The 18,606-nt window shown below is 37.4% G+C and overlaps 1 protein-coding gene across 6 annotated transcripts in view; it reads left to right on the top strand.

The window, feature by feature from the left end:
* LOC134678038 (fasciclin-3-like) overlaps window positions 1–18,606 on the top strand; it is a 341,696-nt gene that overhangs the window by 119,198 nt on the left and 203,892 nt on the right. For 5 of the 6 annotated variants that reach the window (XM_063536476.1, XM_063536475.1, XM_063536474.1 and 2 more), the window contains exon 1: window positions 2,950–3,102. The exons of the other annotated variant lie outside the window; for it this stretch is intronic. The gene's annotated coding sequence lies outside the window, so the exon portion shown is untranslated. Of the gene's footprint in view, window positions 1–2,949; window positions 3,103–18,606 lie in introns of those variants that run through there. 6 annotated transcript variants of the gene reach the window in all.

Genomic DNA, 18,606 nt, shown 5'->3' with positions numbered 1-18,606 from the left:
CGATGGCCTCGCCGCAGCAGTGCGTGACATACGCTAAAAGATCCCCAGTAGACCGACCTCGGCGAAAGCCATACTGACGGTCACTGAGCAGATCATTTGCTTCGAGGTATGCCAGCAGCTTGCCGTTAAGTAACCTTTCCATGACTTTACAGAGCATGGAGGTAATGGCGATTGGTCGGTAATTGCAGGGATCAGCACGACTACCCTTCTTGGGTACTGGCTGCACGTTTGCAAGCTTCCAGGATTTCGGCACCGTTCTTGTTTGGAGAGAGAGGCGGTACAGGCGTGTCAGTACAGGAGACAACTCAGGCGCACACTGCTTTAGTACACGTGCAGGTATACCGTCTGGTCCATTGGCCTTATTCACGTCAAGATTCTGCAGAGCTCGGCGTACCTCTTTTTGATGTATAGCAATTCTCTGCATAGAGGAACTGCATTGAGGTAGCGTAGGTGGAAGTTTTGAGCCTGCATCTAGACGTGAATTGCTCGCAAACAGAGAAGCAAACAAGTTAGCTTTCTCTGTCGCGGAGTGGGCCAGTGTCCCATCAGGTTTCTGCAGAGGTGGCAATGTGGGTCGGCAGAAGTTGGATTCGACCGCTTTCGACAGGGACCAGAACCGCTTGCTACCAGGAGGGTAGGAGGCGAGTTTGGCCCCTATTCGACTGACGTGGTCGAATCGAGCCTTTTGAAGCACCCGTTTGCAGGACTTGGCAGCTGAGTTAAAGGCTTTTTTCCTCGCGCGAACCCTCTGTGCTCCAGCTTTGGTATCGCGGGCTAATACCCAAGCCTGGTATGCAGACTGCTTAAGGGCCTCGGCTCTAGCACAGTCCGAATTGTACCATGCTCGGGTCTTGTGATCGAGCGATAGGTCGGAGAACGGAATGAAATATTCCATTCCCTGCCGAATCACATCAGCAACAGCCTCAGCAGAACAAGAGGGGTCACCCGAAGAAAAACAGACCTGCTGCCAGGGGAAAGACGCAAAGAAATGCCGCATCTCATCCCAGTCCGCTGACTCGTATCGCCATACTCTCCTCGTGCCCCTAGGGCAGAGATCAGGAGGAGAGTGGATCGACACGGATTTCACTAGACAGTGATCGGACGATCCTAGCGGAGCTGAGACCGAAACCGAGTGCCTGTCTGGATCAGTTGTCAGCAGAAGGTCAAGGCAATTGGGTGTATGGTCAGTAATATCCGGTATCCGCGTCGCAACATTTACCAGCTGGGTAAGGTTTAGGGATACAGCAAATTTGCGCGCTTCCCTCCCAGCGTGGCAGGTATTCTTGAACGGGAACAGCCACTCCTCGTGGTGGGCGTTAAAGTCCCCAAGGAATACGAGTTGAGCCGCAGGGTACCGCTGTTGGGCTTTATCTGCCATCTCAGTAAGGTGGTCAAAGAGCCTAGTTGTCTCCTGGTTTCCGCTGTGCGATCGGTAGACACAGGCATACAGAGTTTTCTCTGAGCCCGAGTCAACCATAATCCACAAAATGGAAAACCCGGCAGCCTCAAAGCAACGGAGACGCTTGCAGCAAATGTCATCGCGGACGTACACACAGACCCCAGCACGTGCTCTGAACTTATGTTCCAGTGAGTAGCCTGGGTAGTTGAGGTACGACGCGTCCGCTGGGGTTTTGATTTGCGTCTCCGTCAAAAAGAATAGGTGCGGTTTTTCGGTTTCAAGATGGTGGTGGACCGGATCGATATTTGAGTGCAACCCCCTGATGTTGGTGAGGTGCACTTTCAATGGGAGGAAGTGCAGCCGGTGTTTAACCCTATTCTTTTTCCTTTTCGACTTCATGTTTGTGGAGTGTGGGATGGGTGAAAAAAATGCCTGTCGAGGTGTTGTGTTTACCAATTGGATCACTTGAGCTAATCCGGACAATGAGGAGCTCACTTGGAGACTGCGGGGACGCCCGAGCCCCCCTGAAATAACCCACCGGGTCCTCCCGTCCAGTCGCCATCTGGCACGGTGGAGCTATTCCAGGATTTTTCGCTAGGTGGCGGGGCAGCCTCTCGTACGTGGCTGTCGTACAATTGGGCCCCCAACTTCCTGCGGTCGGCCACCGGCAAGACCGTGCCTCGGATCCCGCTACCCTCCAGCGTGAGCCGCTCGGCCCGACGTCACTCAAGAATCCAAAAACCGGCATTATGCAACACAACTGACAGCCAATCATCCCCCAAAGGCACTGGTACTCCCGCACATAGACGAAACGCAGCAAGGCTGCTTGGCGCCTGACTCCGGCGGGAGGGTGGTAGCAAACCAGGCGGCCCCTTGCGGGACCTACCACCGCTGGTTTGGACGTAGTTTAAGGACATACCCGGGTCCATCTATATTGAATAAACTGCCGCTGGAAATTTACTGTCGATATTTTTATGAGTGATTTTTGTTTTTTTTATAAACCATTTATATTTCTGTTAGCGAAGGATCCCAGTTATCTTCAATAAACAAGGTACCGTAAAATTTACCTTGTTTGTTGTACCTCATTTTATCTCCACTGGGAATTGTGCTCCAACAGATTTTTATACATATATGAAAGTAAATTATATCACAAATTAATAACCTCATCTATAGCTGGTCAAGCAAATCTTGTCAGTAAAAAAGGCGCGAATTTCAAATTTTCTATGGGACGATATCCCACGCGCCTATATTTTTCAAATTTGCTGCCTTTTTTTACTGACAAGATCTGTTTGACCAAGTATATGTGTCAATATAATAGTGGTGAGTGATGGTCTACTTTAAAACGGCATATACATATATGAACATTTATACCACAAATAACATTTTTAAAACTTAAATCAAATCTTGAATTTTAGAGCAAAAATTTTACGGTAGGTTTTTTTTGTATATTTGTACAAATCTTGTTCGATCCGGTGACTGAGAAATTATAACAACAATTCCCCCATATCCCACAAAAAATCCCCCCAATCCGAATTTCTCCGCTAGCAACACCCCGCAACTTTTCCCTCAGTTCGTTCTCAGCGTCCATCGCGGAGCCACGTCGCTCCGCCGCGCAACTTTACGAAACCGGTTATTATTTGAAAGTGCTAGGTGTGGCCTACCAGTGTTTTATAGTGTCTGTGTTGGATTTACTATTATCACAGGTAATTTATTAAAAAAAAGTTACTTTAAGTGTAAAAAAAAGTTGGGAAACTTAGTCGAATAATTTTAAATCTTGAACGCGTCTTTCACTGAGCGTCTGTTTTTTGTGTGGCAAACAAGCACACGGCTTATGTGACGGTACGAGGTCCCCGTATTATACAGATACATTCAAAAGTATTGCGTACGGTGTTTTTATTGTGTGACTAACTATTTAATCTTTGTTTTATCTTGATTTGGATTGGTTTCCTCAACAGGTTGATAAAAACACGTACACTCATCTACCTGCTTTTTTTAGCTGACCGCATCTATTGTTGCGTTTTGGGATCTGACCTGTGAAAAAAAAACCAAGTTGACTATGACCGCGTCTAAGATACAGCCACGTTTGAAAAAAGAAATGAAACAAGTTTCGGAGCTTATTAGTCATTTTGATATATTGATATAAAGAAAGTAGCTACGAATATTAGTCTTTGTCCAACTATTTTTGTTACCACGCTTCTATTACTGGTCTGAAAAAAAAAAGAAAAAGCTGTGGTTCAGTTTTAACACATTATTTATGGTTGCGGAGAACAGAATCGGCGGTTTCCAAGTTTTTATTTCAAAATATCAAGTGTGGGTAAACGAACTCTCATAAAAAATGCATGTGAATATTCCCATGAAAGACAAAAGCGAAAATAAAGAACGAAAGTTATAACGAAACGAGGTTTTTATATCGATTCGCCATTGAATCGATACAGTAATGATTACGATATTCAAATGAAACGGCTTATTGAGATAGATAGACACATTCATTGTCAGTTTATCGACACGATTCTGACCAGGCATTCAACCTTTCGAGGTTACATTGCATCAGTGACTCATTGAGTCTTGAATCTTGCGAAGGGAAAGTTACTTTTAAAGGCACTATAACGTTTTACTGACGCGGTTGAAGAACTAGTCAACTATAGGTACCTACAGACTGGTTGTAGGCTTAGCCGAAGCATATAATCACCAAGTTTAGGCTTGGCTGCAAAGCTGATGTAATGTCATCATCATCATCATATCAGCCAGAGGAATGATGTAATGTATAAACTAGTTTTACTAGTTTTAGTCCCAAATTCAACGGCCATATTTGAAAATGTACACTAAGCATTTTTTATGTGAATTTTACTCAGAATCACGAGCTCTAGTCAAGCTAATAGAGAAAAAAAGTGTCCCAAGATTTTTTGTTTTCATCACGAAATTTAAGGACCAAAAAATGTAAAGAAATTTTAGGATTTTCTCCTATTCGGATAGAAAGAGCTCTTTTCGATATAAAAACGTAATGTACAGTAAAAAAAAATCCAACGCATTTCGTACCAGTAGTACTTTGTCACAGTGACAATCAATATGAAAGTAGCTAAAGACCTCATACTGTTGTCACTGTGACATAGTACAAAATATAATGGTAGCCTCATATAACGTGGGTAGTGCATCAATATCCTGATTCCAATATGATTCAAATAGGTAAACCAGTTGGACCGGTTTTAAGCATTAATTCAATGCGCTTTTATATAAGATACAAATTTAAACTCGATTCAGATGCAGAAATGCGTAATTAGGATTGTTTAGTCTCGCGAAACGTTAACATTTTTGAAACGTTGTTGGAATATTTAATTTAATGTTCGTGGCCCAATTTCGGGGATATTTTTAATTTTGCCTTTCAACATTTTATGTGATTTGGTTTTTCTTTTCATAACTACAAAATGACAAATCGTTTTCATTAGCGATTTTTTAAATTCTATTTTATAATTTGTATTATTATGATGATAAATGAATAAATAAGGATTTATTAAACGACAAAGATATGTTAATGATTTTATAAATAGATTTTGTTTTGATCGTTAGCTACATAGCTTTTATGTAAGTACTTACTTTTTCAAAAATTTGAATGATTGGTGATAGAGGGAATGACATTTTCGGTTATTGAAGATTTTTTTATATAACTGTTAAAAATATATTTTAGTAGTTGTAGCCCTTAGTGCCACTTGCACCGTTCCACTAACTCAGGGTTAACCCGTTAAACCTGGATACAACATGGGGACCCATACAATTTGACACTGGGTTAACGGTTTAACCCCGGGTTAGGGGGATGGTACAAGTGGCCCTTATCCTATGTCATCGTCTATGATCTCAAAACAGAAATAAAGCGTAGCAATTCTTTTGTGCTGGAAATACGTACGCGTAGGTAGATAGTTGTTATTTTCATGATTCCTTTGTTCAAAATCCATACATAAACTCGACGCCTCACAATGTCACAATGTCATTGTTTTACGGTTTTATGCGCACATGCACTCTAAATGTAATATTTTAACCTACTAAACTAAATGGAGGTGTCTATGATTTTGGTACCTATCTAGTCTTTCAACCACATTTCCGTCAACAGAATTTTTTTTAAATAAAATATAGGCGCGAACGAGGGTTTTCGCGATCGTGATTTTCACTAGATGGCAACACCGTGACGAGGTGTCTTTTTGACAGCTGCTGTCAAAATCCACCAATGAAAAAAACATGGTTAAACATGATAAACCATTTAAATCAAGGCCCCAACGTTTTCAGTTCTCTGTGACGGCGCAGCAACTAGTATCATTTCTCTCTCCTTGCTCTTTTAAAAATGCCGTTTGTCAAAAAAGGACAACCATACGGTTGACAAGATGGACTTCAAATCCAGGTGTCCCCTTTTTAGGTGACCCAGGTTGTGTATGTGTGAGTAAAAACGTATATGTGTGCTCTTTTAGGGATGTGAAAAGTCGTTTTTAATCATGTTATATATCGATAAACGCTACACAGCGGAACGCAATAGCGATTAATTGAAGCTTCAATATCTTCGTTAAACATAAACATAATTGAAATGCTAATGGATAATGAATATATTATAATATAATAAAATAATTCAATTATTGTGGAACACCTATTTTAGTAGGTATTTATGTATTTTAATTAAATATCTGAACTTTCCCTTGGTTCCCTGCTGGGGCGTGATAAAATTGTGATCTGATAACCACAACAAAGAATAAAAGCGTTTTTGTTCATTTTAGGTATCGTTAAACCTTTGAAGTAAAATTAAAATTGCAAGAAATGTCGATAGTTTATCGATATGATTTTATCGACATGGCTACAGCAAGGTGGGCCACATTGTTAATCGTACACTAAACAAAAGTGGTCCCAGTGACAGCTCGCTTGGAAGGTATCTCTATATATTATTATATATTATATTATTATATGTAAATGCACAGGCAGCTTAAAGCTGATACGTGCACATCAATATCCACGTATGATTTAAATCAAAGAACGAAAAAGATAAAGAATAATACCGGTATTTTTTGTATGAAAAAAAAAACCGGTTTCGAGCCTTGGTTATTAGTGCCCTGAAAATGGAGATCTACACTCTTCGAAAAATGTCGCGCGAGTGATTAAAAATACGTTAGCTCAGGGTTTCTTAAAACTTTATTGTCTTTATTTAAACTTTCTTGTATGCCGGAGCGCGGATCCGCGTACGACGAAAATATTAGAAAAAAATAATCGCGGCACACAAAAGGTTAAAATATTTTTGACCAGGGTCCGTGGAATTGTTTAAATTGTGAAAATGGTCCGTGACTGCAAAAAGTTTAAGAAACCCTGCGTTAGCTGAACCGTAAAATTAGCTCCATCCTCGTAAGGTCCAATGTGCATTACAATGTACATTCTAATTCGAAACTTTCAAAAACTACATAAGGTAGCATTTCTTTTGTTTCATTGTTGTCAAAACAAACGAAAGTCACCCTATCCACTATACGACAAGGTTCAAATTAAAAATGGGGAAACTTTGTATGGTCGGCCTTAAGAGGCTATTGTGGAATCTTTTTCTAATAAAAATCCTACGAATAATATCATTTTCTTCCAATTCTGTAAACATGGGTTTCTTAATTTCCTATCGGGGAAAAATTTATTCCCTTCAATTGTGGGGAACGTAAATCTCTTTGTGTACAGAGCATATTTGAGGAAACCTCTCTTTAGGGTTACCAGCTTCAATTTTTTTTTACTTTTTGTCGTAATTTTTTATAAATGTGCTGTTTTTATATTTTTGGCATATTTCGATAAAATGTGGTACATAGATTGAGTTATACTTTGTACATAGGTAGTATTCGCAATTTTACTGTAGGTATGTCTTAAAAAATCTTCCAACAATTCCAATTCTTTCTTAATGAAAACGTGGTATTTTCGTAACTCAACGGTAAATTACATTTTAGTACATTTTTTCTGTCGAAAATTGGGATTTTATTTTATTCCTTCCAGAATGAGGACAGTTTGTCCAACAAATCTGTCATTTTCGTACAAAATCATGATTAGGTACCGTAAAATGTGCCTACTGTGCCCCAAAATACGAAACATAATTAATATTTCTAAATTTTTGTATTGTGGTAGGTTGATATATATTATGTATATGCCGGTTTAAAGTACCTAGACCATTACATGTTGTAACACTTAAATGAGGTTGTGATATAAGTTTTCATATACATATTAAAACTATTCAAACTATTGGAGCATATTTACCCACACGGGAGCAAAGTATCAGTGGCGGCGTGTCAAAATATCCATAGGCAAGCCGGGGCTAATTTGGCTTACATATTTCCTTTACAACTCTGCTCAAACGTTCAAAAACAGGCAAGCCGGTGGGAATTGGTTTTTTATGGACGCGCCGCCACTGCAAAGTAGGCACGTTTCACGGTAGTACATTGCATGGTCAATCAAACTTAATTTAATATGAGGAATATTAAAACACAATTGAAACGAGATTAAAGGCATAAAATACTCATTGCACCCTCACAAAGTAATTAAATATTTATTGAATACTCTCGCAATTAATTTGGGACAAAATTACGAAATTATTAATAAAGCAAAACCACTGGATTCAGTTGAAAGCAGTTTATTACGTTAATGCGGTGGATTTATGTATTATTCCTATAGAATTCGGACAAGCGGATTTAACTGTGACCCTTATGTTATATTTTTTTTATGTTTAAGTCAGTGCAAAGTTAGCTTAGCCAGACTCTAACCAGATTTTAGTCAAGCAGTAGATCACTACACCTTATAAAACTAAGTCCCCGTCTGTCTGTTTGTGTGTATATCGCGATAAACTCAAAAACTACTGACGGATTTTTGTGCAGTTTTCAGTTATCAATAAATATAAATATTGGGGACATCTTACACAGATCAACCTAGCCCCAAACTAAGCAAAGCTTGTACTATGGGTGCTAGGCGACGATATACATACTTATATAAATAAATACATACTTATATACATAGAAAACACCCATGACTCAGGAACAAATATTAGTGTTCATCATACAAATAAATGCCCTGACTGGGATTCGAACCCAGGACCATCGGCTTCGCACAGGCAGGGTCACTACCCACTAGGCCAGACCGGTCGTCAATGGAGTAATTATTGAGGAATGTTTAGGTATATACTTAATTTGTTACGGTTTTGTGTAACCCGCGACAAGCCGGGTCGCTAGTAAAAAATATAAATAACATTTGTCTCGCAGACTAGACATTGTAATTATTTTATAACACTCATAATTGAAATTCCTCTTATATCCGAGAATCTCGACTCATGGCAACCCCGTGACGATAATCTTACATTTATGTTGTTGTCGCAGCCGGAAAACTGTGACTTAATGAATTCTTGTGTGTAAAACGGGTCCGTATCTTATGAGCAATCTTATCTTTTGAATAGGTTACAAAAGGATTGTAGAAAACGTTTGTGATTCAAATTGCAATATATAATGCTGTTAAGAACCGGAATAGACATATAACTACTTGTATCGTACATATTTGAATGAAAAATAGGTAAGTATATTTGAACCCATATAACCATTCCAGTCGCAGAATCATCAAAGTGGTAACTAAATGTCAGATGTGTCGTAACAGAGTCCACACAATGTGTCTAGAATTGTTTCGAAACAAAGTGTCGTCGCCGTGTCTACACTTTTCCGTAACAAGGTGTCGACACATTTGTGTGCACTTTGCGTGCGGTTTGCGACTAAATCTGACAGCAAATTTGTGACAGCAAATGTCAATATAAAATACCTCTCCAAAACCAAGGTTTGTCAAACTACTATTAGTGTCTCGTGTGCTCGTAAGTAATTCTAGTAAGTCATCATGGGCGATGCGAATGATAAAAATAGACCAAAACCATATAAACATCCAACACCCGTCAACCTTTTACAGAAAAGTTTTTAAAGAAATGCAATTAGCTACTTAGGTCAGCCAACGAATGCTCAAAAAAGTTGTAGAGGGAAATGCTCGGAACACAATTTTTGACTCTGTAACTTGGTTTGGACAAGTTAGGAGGTGAACATATCAAAAGTCCCCGGCCGTAGCCCTTGAGCGGGGGGAAGAGAGGGGGCTTTGAATGTCCCATTTTCCGGTTTTTCGATTATATCTCGGAAACTATGCATCTTAGCGACATGGCCACTTATACAAAATGAAAGTTAATTTAATTTGTTACAAGTTTATTCAGTCAATTTTTTCGATATGTTGAATAGTTTTTGAGATATCCGCTCTTGAAAGTTTATTTAGGGCTCTCAATTTTATCTTGATATATCTACATCAGTGAAGGTGCTAGGTCGTGTATGGTATCGTTTTCGTATAAATCTGGGTTGCTGAATCCATTTAAGGTATCACATTGAAACCATTCCACAAAATTTAAAAAATCTTTTTAGGGTTCCGTACCTCAAAAGTAAAAAACGGAATCCTTATAGGATCACTCGTGCGTCTGTATGTCTGTCTGTTTGAATACACAAAATAGTTCTTTACCTATAGATGACAGGAAAACCTATTAGAAATGTGCAGTCAAGCGCGAGTCGGACTTAATGTACGGAACCCTTAATACGCGAGTCCGTCTCGCACTTGGTCGGTTTTTTTTAACTCCTCTTGACGCTTAACCGCTGAACCGATTTCGTTGAAATTTGGTATAGAAATAGTTTGCGTCCCGGAACAGGACATAGGATAGATCTTATAACCAAAATCATCTTTTGAAGGTGTGAAAAGTGGCGTGGAAATTTGTACGGGAAATCAATAACCGCTGAACCGATTTATATTAAATTTGGGATGGTCTACATCTTTGATTTAGTTAAAAATGATAAAAAAAACATGACTTCAAACCTAAACTTAAACAGTATTAACTTCAAGAAGTCAATTCTGAATTCCTCCCTACACCTCATTTCACACCTTTGAAGGATGATTTTTGAGATAACTTATTATGTCCTGTCTCGGGACTCAAAATATATGTGTACTAAATTTAAATTAAAACTGTTCAGCAGTTTAAGCGCGAAGAGGAGTTTAAAAGAAAGTAAGTTTATATGTTTTTACTTTGGAATGGTGTCAATGTGATACCATAACTAAATTTGGTACTGCGAATTTATACGAAAACGATACCAAACATGGCCTCGTTTTACTGTTGTAGAAGTCAAAATAAAATTGAGAGCCCTAAATTCTTATTACTTGACTAAACTTGTGTAGAAGGAAAAGGAAAAATAAAAGTCTTCGGCAGGAATATAAGACAATTTTTTTTTTTTGCGTTACTTTTTCAATCATCAAATATAAACATACCTTGATTATATTATTCTAGTGAGATCCTCACAGATAAACAAAAACATTTACTTAAAAAATTACAAGGTCGAAATGTCATGGAACTTGTGAGAGTAATACGTGAAAAATAAAAACTTTTATGACAAAAAAATCTGGACACAATTTAAGAAGCATCCTATTGCGTCGAGGAATCATCTGTATTTTTGCTTGTTTCATTACCTCCTCGCTTCTTTTTTTGTCCTTTGTATTCTGTAGCAATTTGTTAGATCTGAAAATAAAGATAACTTGCGTCGTCACGGATGTCGATTTATAGGTTTTAGGGAGTGCAGAATTCGAAAACGATGATCATTTTATAATCCAAGATGGCCGCTACGTATTTTGTCATAAAAGTCGTCATGAATATCATTTTATAGGTTTTAGGAAGTGCCGATTTCGAAAATGATGACCAGTTTGGAATCCAAGATGTGTGCCGTGCACTTTATCATAAAAGTCGTCATGGATATCGTTTTATAGGTTTTAGGGAGTGCAGAATTCGAAAATGATGACCATTTTGGATTCCAAGATGTCTGCAGTGCACTTTGTCATATAAGCCGTCATAGATGTTGATTTATAGGTGTTAGGAAGAGCAGATTTCGAAAATGATGACCATGACCAACAAAACGACATCCATGTCGACTTTTAACATAGTGCATGGCCGCCATCTTGGATTCCAAAATAGTTATTATTTTCGAAATCTGCGCTGCCTAAAACCTATAAAACGGCAGCCATGACGACTTTAATGACATACTGCATGGCCGCCATTTTGGATTCCAAAATGGTCATCATTTTCGAAATCAGGGCCCCCTAAAACCTATAAAATGGTCATCGTTTTTGAAATCTGCGCCCCCTAAAACCTATAAAACGACACCCATGACGACTTTTATGACATAGTGCATGGCCGCCATTTTGGAATCGAAAATGGTTATCGTTTTCGAAATCTGCGCCCCCCAAAACCTATAAAACGACACCCATGACGACTTTTATGACATAGTGCATGGCCGCCATTCTGGATTCCAAAATGGTCATCATTTTCGAAAGCGGGGCCCCCTAAAACCTATAAAACGACATCCATGACGACTTTTATGACATAGTGCATGGCCGCCATCTTGGAATCCAAATTGGTCATCGTTTTCGAAATCTGCGCCCCTTAAAACCTATAAAACGACACCCATGACGACTTTTATGACATAGTGCGTGGCCACCATTTTGGAATCCAAAATGGTCATCATTTTCTAAATCTGCGCCCCCCAAAACCTATAAAACGACACCCATGACGACTTTTATTACATAGTGCATGGCCGCCATTTTGGATTTCAAAATGGTCATCATTTTCTAAATCGGGGCCCCCTAAAACCTATAAAACGACACCCATGACGACTTTTATGACATAGTGCATGGCCGCCATCTTGGAATCCAAAATGGTAATCATTTTTGAAATCTGCGCCTCCTAAAACCTATAAAACGACACCCCTGACGACTTTTATGGCATAGTGCATGGCCGCCATTTTGGATTCCAAAATGGTCATCATTTTCAAAATTGGGGCCCCCTAATACGTATATAACGACATCCATGACGACTTTTATGACACAGTGCATGGCCGCCATTTTGGATTCCAAAATGGTCATCATTTTCGAAATCGGCACTCCCTAAAACCTATAAATCGACACCCATCTCGACTTTTATGACAAAGTGTTTGGCTACCATCTGCATGCAAGACATTTCTATTATTTTTACGTACAAAAATGGCCCCCTGTCAACTTCCAACCGAGATTTAATCGATAATTTATTCGATTAATGTTCAGATTAATTCAATTTCAATATATGTTAGGTCGACTAATCGTGATTAAAATTTGAGGATTAACTTTTTTTATTCCATTAATTAGTCGAATAAACAGTTAATCTATTAAATCCCATCTCTGACCACGTCATTTTTACACTTTGAGAATATCTGAAAACAAATGAACACAAGGAGCCATTTTGCAAATCCAGTAACTTTGTTATTACTTTTGACAGCGCGTGTCATGTGTCTACACAGAGTCGACACAAAGTCGAAACATTTGCGACTACTTTGTGACTGCAATATTTCTCAGCCTTAAACCATATTTATACATCATAATTAACAAGTTTCGTAGTATGTAAAGCGTTATTTCTGTTATTTAAGTATAGTATACGCATCGAAGTACTAAAAATGCATCAAATAATATATTTATGAACACAAGCACTGAGAAGTAAACAATTTCATTTCCGGCTAAACTAAAACAATGTGGTGGCGCGTTGATTATATTACACTTAGTTTATCAAATCACTCGAGCAGTTTAATTCCCCATAATAATTTAAGTCCTATTGTAATATAAATGCAAACAATATATAATTACGTCTTGTAATCCGTTTTAGAGATGGCGTATTAATGTCACTTACTTTTATTTAACTATTTTTCCATCTGACAGTTTCCATTTGACAGGAACAAAATGAACGAATGAACGAATGATTTTGGCATAAAGTAGTCGCAAACCCGAAACAATGTGTGCACACGGCGACCACACTTTATGTCACTTTGTGTCATGTGTCGACCCTTCCCCATTTCTGGTAACTGTGTCGACACGGCGACGACTCTGCGACTGGAATTGTGACCGAAACAGACGGTGTCGACACAAGATGTGTCTACACCGCGTCGTAACGGCGACTGGAAATGGTTGTATGGGAAGTTACATCATACAATTAGTCTTTCGAGTTAGACCAAGAAAAGTGTGCAACAATCTTGATAGCCCACGCAGTGCAAGTGTTATTTTAAACGTTATACTTCTATGAAATTATAACGTATAAATAACACTTGCACTGCGTGTGCTATTAAAATTGTTGCAGTCTTTTCTTGGTCTAACTCTAGTAATGTCCGACTGAAGCCGAATTTTTTATAGACTTGTAAATAATCGAAAAAAATGAAAAAAATGTAGGTCGTCTTTTTGTTAGACATAATTAACAATGAAATAACTATAATACGTGTAAGTGGTTTAAAAAAACCGGCCATTTGTTGGATCTCCCCTATTCTCATTAACCTCTAGCCGCCCAGAGACCTATAAAAAGGTCTCCTGTTCCATTCTAATTTGAACTTTGTGTTGACAAAATAAAATTTCATTTTGCTTGGCAAGGTTTGACGTATGGGCGGCTAGAGGATATGAAAGGCTAATTAGAATTCACTTAATCATCACAGAGACTGCCGTGTTATAAGAAAACCCAATTCAATATAAAATACCCCAGCAGTAAAATAAAAACCTAGCACCTTAATATTATTTAAAGCTTTCGCTTTTACCTTTTTCCTTAACTTTCCTTCCAAACAATGAACTCAAAGCCGAGCGAAGGTACTTTATGACAGTTGATATTAATGGTGCCGAAGCGTTATTACTATGAAAAAGTCTTTATTTTTATAGAAAGCGACGCCGGATAAGACATTTTCCAAGTGGATATTATGACAGCATTTCATGGGAAAGTTCGAAAGTATTAAAACAACTTTTATCAATATTTATCTTCGGGTCATATTACCGTAACAAATATTTTTTTTACTGCCTACAAATAATTTTATATCTCTTCAATTGGAAATTATTAAGGATTATTGATGACTGTTGTATAAGAAATACGAAAGTATTTTATATTTCATTACGAAAACAGAATTAAATTTTAAAACCGCAGTTGTATTCAATTAATAACGACGAAAAAAGAATCTCAAATATTTCGTGTACAATTTGATTGATGAAGTGCTTTTTACATTTTTTACTACACCATATTTACAGGCAAATTTAAATTTACCGAAAGTAAATACAGCTCATTTACAAAATGTAAATATTAATTTGTAAAAATAAAAATGAGTATAGTAAATAATTTTAAAAGTGAGATGAACTTTGTTAAAATATAAGATTTATATACAAATTAAACTGTACAATCAAATAAAAATTAATATTTTGTAAATTCTTAATGTCTTAAATTAGTTCAATCGAATGAAAAGGAAAATAATTAACTCTTCTTATTATTATTATTTTAACATTATTTAAAAAACTGTTTTAGGGGGTTTCAAAATCGAACTCTGGCAACACCTGTTCAAAGTCGCCATTTTGAATTTCGCATTCAAGGTCAATTTCCCATTTGCATTCCACCATTTGGCCGTACCTAATACCGTTGGTCGGTATGTAACGGTTTCAAGACACGCAAATAACTTCCGTACTAATCCGGACTTTTTAAGTTATTACCTCTTTCCTTAATGGAAATCGATCGGTAAAAAGGAAAGTTTATTTTGAGTCTTTAGTACTGACATAAGTTTATGCTTCGATTTATGGCAGGAATTCCTGTGAAAATACTTTAAATATTTATTTATTTTATTATGTATTATTATTTTTTTACAAAAATAAACATAATTTCCTGTGAAAATTGTCTAAACCTTGTTTGTGGGTAAATCAACTTTTTGTTGTCACGTGTTGCCATGGTTACGATATCCTGGGTCACCTGATATAAGACACCAACCAAGTCTTTTTTTGACATTCTGTCACATTAACGTAAAATTTCTTTTAAAATATGACGTTTATAATGACACTCCTCACTTTTATCTCAAATCGATGCATAGTTAGCTTAGACAGACTCTAAGTATCTTTGATATAAAAATTCAGTTTGTCTTTCAAATTTTGTAACATTTACTTGAGAGTTTTCTAGTTTTTGCCACGTTGATCGCAATCATCACATCTTCCAGTAGGTGGCTCCACCTACAGCTAATACAGAAATAACAAACGAAGTTATTTGTCCCCTCCAATCCTCCTCATCTCAATGGCTCATTTTTACAATTTTGAATTTGGAACCTTCTATTCATTTCAATAAAGTTCAAAATTCAATTTGATTTTCTCCTTTCAAAAGTACATCGGGATTTAGGATATTACCAACAACGACAGCAAAGTAAACAAGATTACCACAACTCGGTTATTTTAACTAAATTATCCAGCAGGGGGCACAACTAGTTTACTTAACTCTAACTAACTAATGTAACTAACTAACTACGTTAGACGTCTACTAACGTTCGTCGAGGGTTGATTGCCAGACATATAACAGGGTGGGATTATGATATCAGATCAACTTAAATCGTTTATTTCGGATAAACAGTCCATATACACATACAGATAATTAGCTTACAGATTAAGATAAACTACATTAAAAAAACCAAACAAGTGCGAGTCAGACTCGCAAACCGAGGGTTCCGTACTTTTTAGTATTTGTTATATAGCGGCAACAGAAATAATACATCATCTGTGTTTCAACTGTCTAGCTTCATGAGATACGTATATACCGTCTGGTGACAGACAGACGGACAGATAGACAGTGGAATCATGGTAATAGGGTCCCGTTTTTATTCTTTCGGTACGGAACTCTAAAAATAAAGATAGTATGCGTGTCTAAAATAAATAAATGTGTGTAGGTTCCTCTGTTAAAGAAATATTTACTGCTTACAATGATTTCTTTGCAATTTGCAAGATGAACTCAACACAATACAGATGAATAGGTACACTTTGAAGTTAAAGATTTCAATGTTAATTGATCAAACGCAAAATTAAACGAATCGAACATTTCAACTTTGCGATTGTTACAACATCAATAAAACAAATTTAATCATTCCAATATTCTACTAAATTCCTCAATTTAAACGGAAATTGCTACACGAGCGGACTAAACTAATTTAACAATTTTTCCATTTATCGCACCTTCAAATTGAACTTTCAGCCAATTTGCCCGGGAATCCAGCGGAAGAAACAAAAGAAAAAATATCTAAGTAACTTTAAGAAGCTCCCTTCAAAGTTTTTCCTCATGTTCGAATTTGAACTTTGTGTAATAAATATAAAGTCGCGTTTCCTTTGAAGTGGTGTCAGTGTTGCTAGTCTTTTGAAAATGTTTTCCCATTTTCCACGCAAAGTGACTGATGTTTTTTTAGGGTTCCTGAATTGTTCTTTTAGATGAAATTGAATATTCATCAAGCGAAAATGTTGGTAAAATTACCTGATCTTTATTCTATGAAATCGGGTTCAGTAACATAGAAAAATACTTCGTTTTAAAATAGTTGAGTGTTATAGATGGTCAAGCAAATCTTGTCAGTAGAAAAAGGCGCGAAATTCAAATTTTCTATGAGACACTATCCCTTCGCGCCTACATTTTTCAAATTTGTCGCCTTTTTCTACTGACAAGATCTGCTTGACCAAGTATATATTGTATTACAATAAAAGTTACACTCCATTAGAAAGAGAAATGAAGACTGTTATATGACATTGAGAGATTTAAATGGTTTTAAGACTTAAGTTTTTGATGCATATATTTTTGTCTAGTATCTTAATTTAACGTAATTTAAAACATTATATATCATGATACCTATTACCTACCTACTAAATTATCCAGTAAAAGGGTCCCATGACCCCCCTTGGGCACAGATTATATAATAGTTCTTACGAACAGATACTTTTCTCTCAAACAAAACGCAAATACCTACCGTTTTGATACCTACACAAAAATACAATGGAGTGACCTTCAACGCGCCGCTCCCCGCACCGCGCGCACCGGCACAACGCTAGGGTTGCTGACGCTTAGAAATGATAAATAAATACCTACTTAAATAGCGGAGTGAAATAAAAGGAAAGCTAAATCTTAAATTATACCTAATATTCCGATTATGCGTGTTTGCGAAATAGTCATTTTAAAAGGTCATATGTCCCTGCAGTAACCGCAGTGTTTACGCCGTTTTATAAACCGCGCAATAATCCCAGCAAGAATTATTTTAAAACTTCGTGTAATTTAAAACTGGCCCCAATTTCACATCGGTGACAGGTGCGACGAATTGTAAAATCGCTATTGCTGACGTCACAGGCATCCATGGGCTACGATTACCACTTACCATCGGGCGGGCCGTATTCCTGTTTGCCACCATCATTGTATTATTTAAAAAAAACTTTATTATATCGGAAATAAACAGATATTTCTCCTGCGAAGTTTTTGACAATTGTCAAAGATTTAGAAGAATTGTAGGTAATTCTTGACAGGTAATGAGCTATATGTCGGAATTTCGTGACAATTGTAGAGTTTCTTGTGACAATTGTCATAAACTTAGCAAGAGAAATATCTGTTTTTTTCCGATATTATAAAGTTTTTTTTAATAATACAATGATGGTGGCAAACAGGAATACGGCCCGCCCGATGGTAAGCGGTAACCGTAGTTCATGGATGCCTGTGACGTCAGCAACAGTGATTTTACAATTCGTCGCACCTGTCACGTTGGTGAAACAGGGGCCAGATAGAGATTAATGTTACACAATAAAGAAAAATAATATAAACCCCATGAATACAAGTAATTAATTATAAGTTAACCAGAGCAAAAATGAATAGTTAAGTAGGCACTTTCCGGTGTAAAGTTAACTTACTGTCGTTAAACTAAACATTTACCAAAATAAATTAAAAATATGCTACCTATTTCAAATAGATAGATATCTAAAACTATACATTTGTCATACATAATAAACATTACATGTTTAATTAAAGAAATTCAATAGTAGGTAGGTACCTACTACGTAGCTTGTAACTATCGTAAAAAATGACAGTGCGGTGCGGCGCGCGGTGACGTGCGTACGTGAGCGCGTGTGGCAACCAACTGGCTTGCTTTTCTACCGTGAACGGGAGCGGATTCGTAGGTATTAAACCGAGCTCGCGCGGAGAGTTCCATAGGCCTGCCTTGGGCCCTGGGCTTGGTCTACGACAAATGTACATATTTTTTTATTAGCACAAAAAAAATATTTCACTATGCGCCAGCAAAAATCGAAATCTTTCTCTCTATCGCTCGAATATTATGCAAGAGTGATAGAGAGGT

Source organism: Cydia fagiglandana, chromosome 27 (assembly GCF_963556715.1).
Source record: "Cydia fagiglandana chromosome 27, ilCydFagi1.1, whole genome shotgun sequence".
NCBI classification, from domain to species: Eukaryota; Metazoa; Arthropoda; class Insecta; order Lepidoptera; family Tortricidae; genus Cydia; species Cydia fagiglandana.
This window is presented reverse-complemented; position numbering and strand designations above follow the sequence as displayed.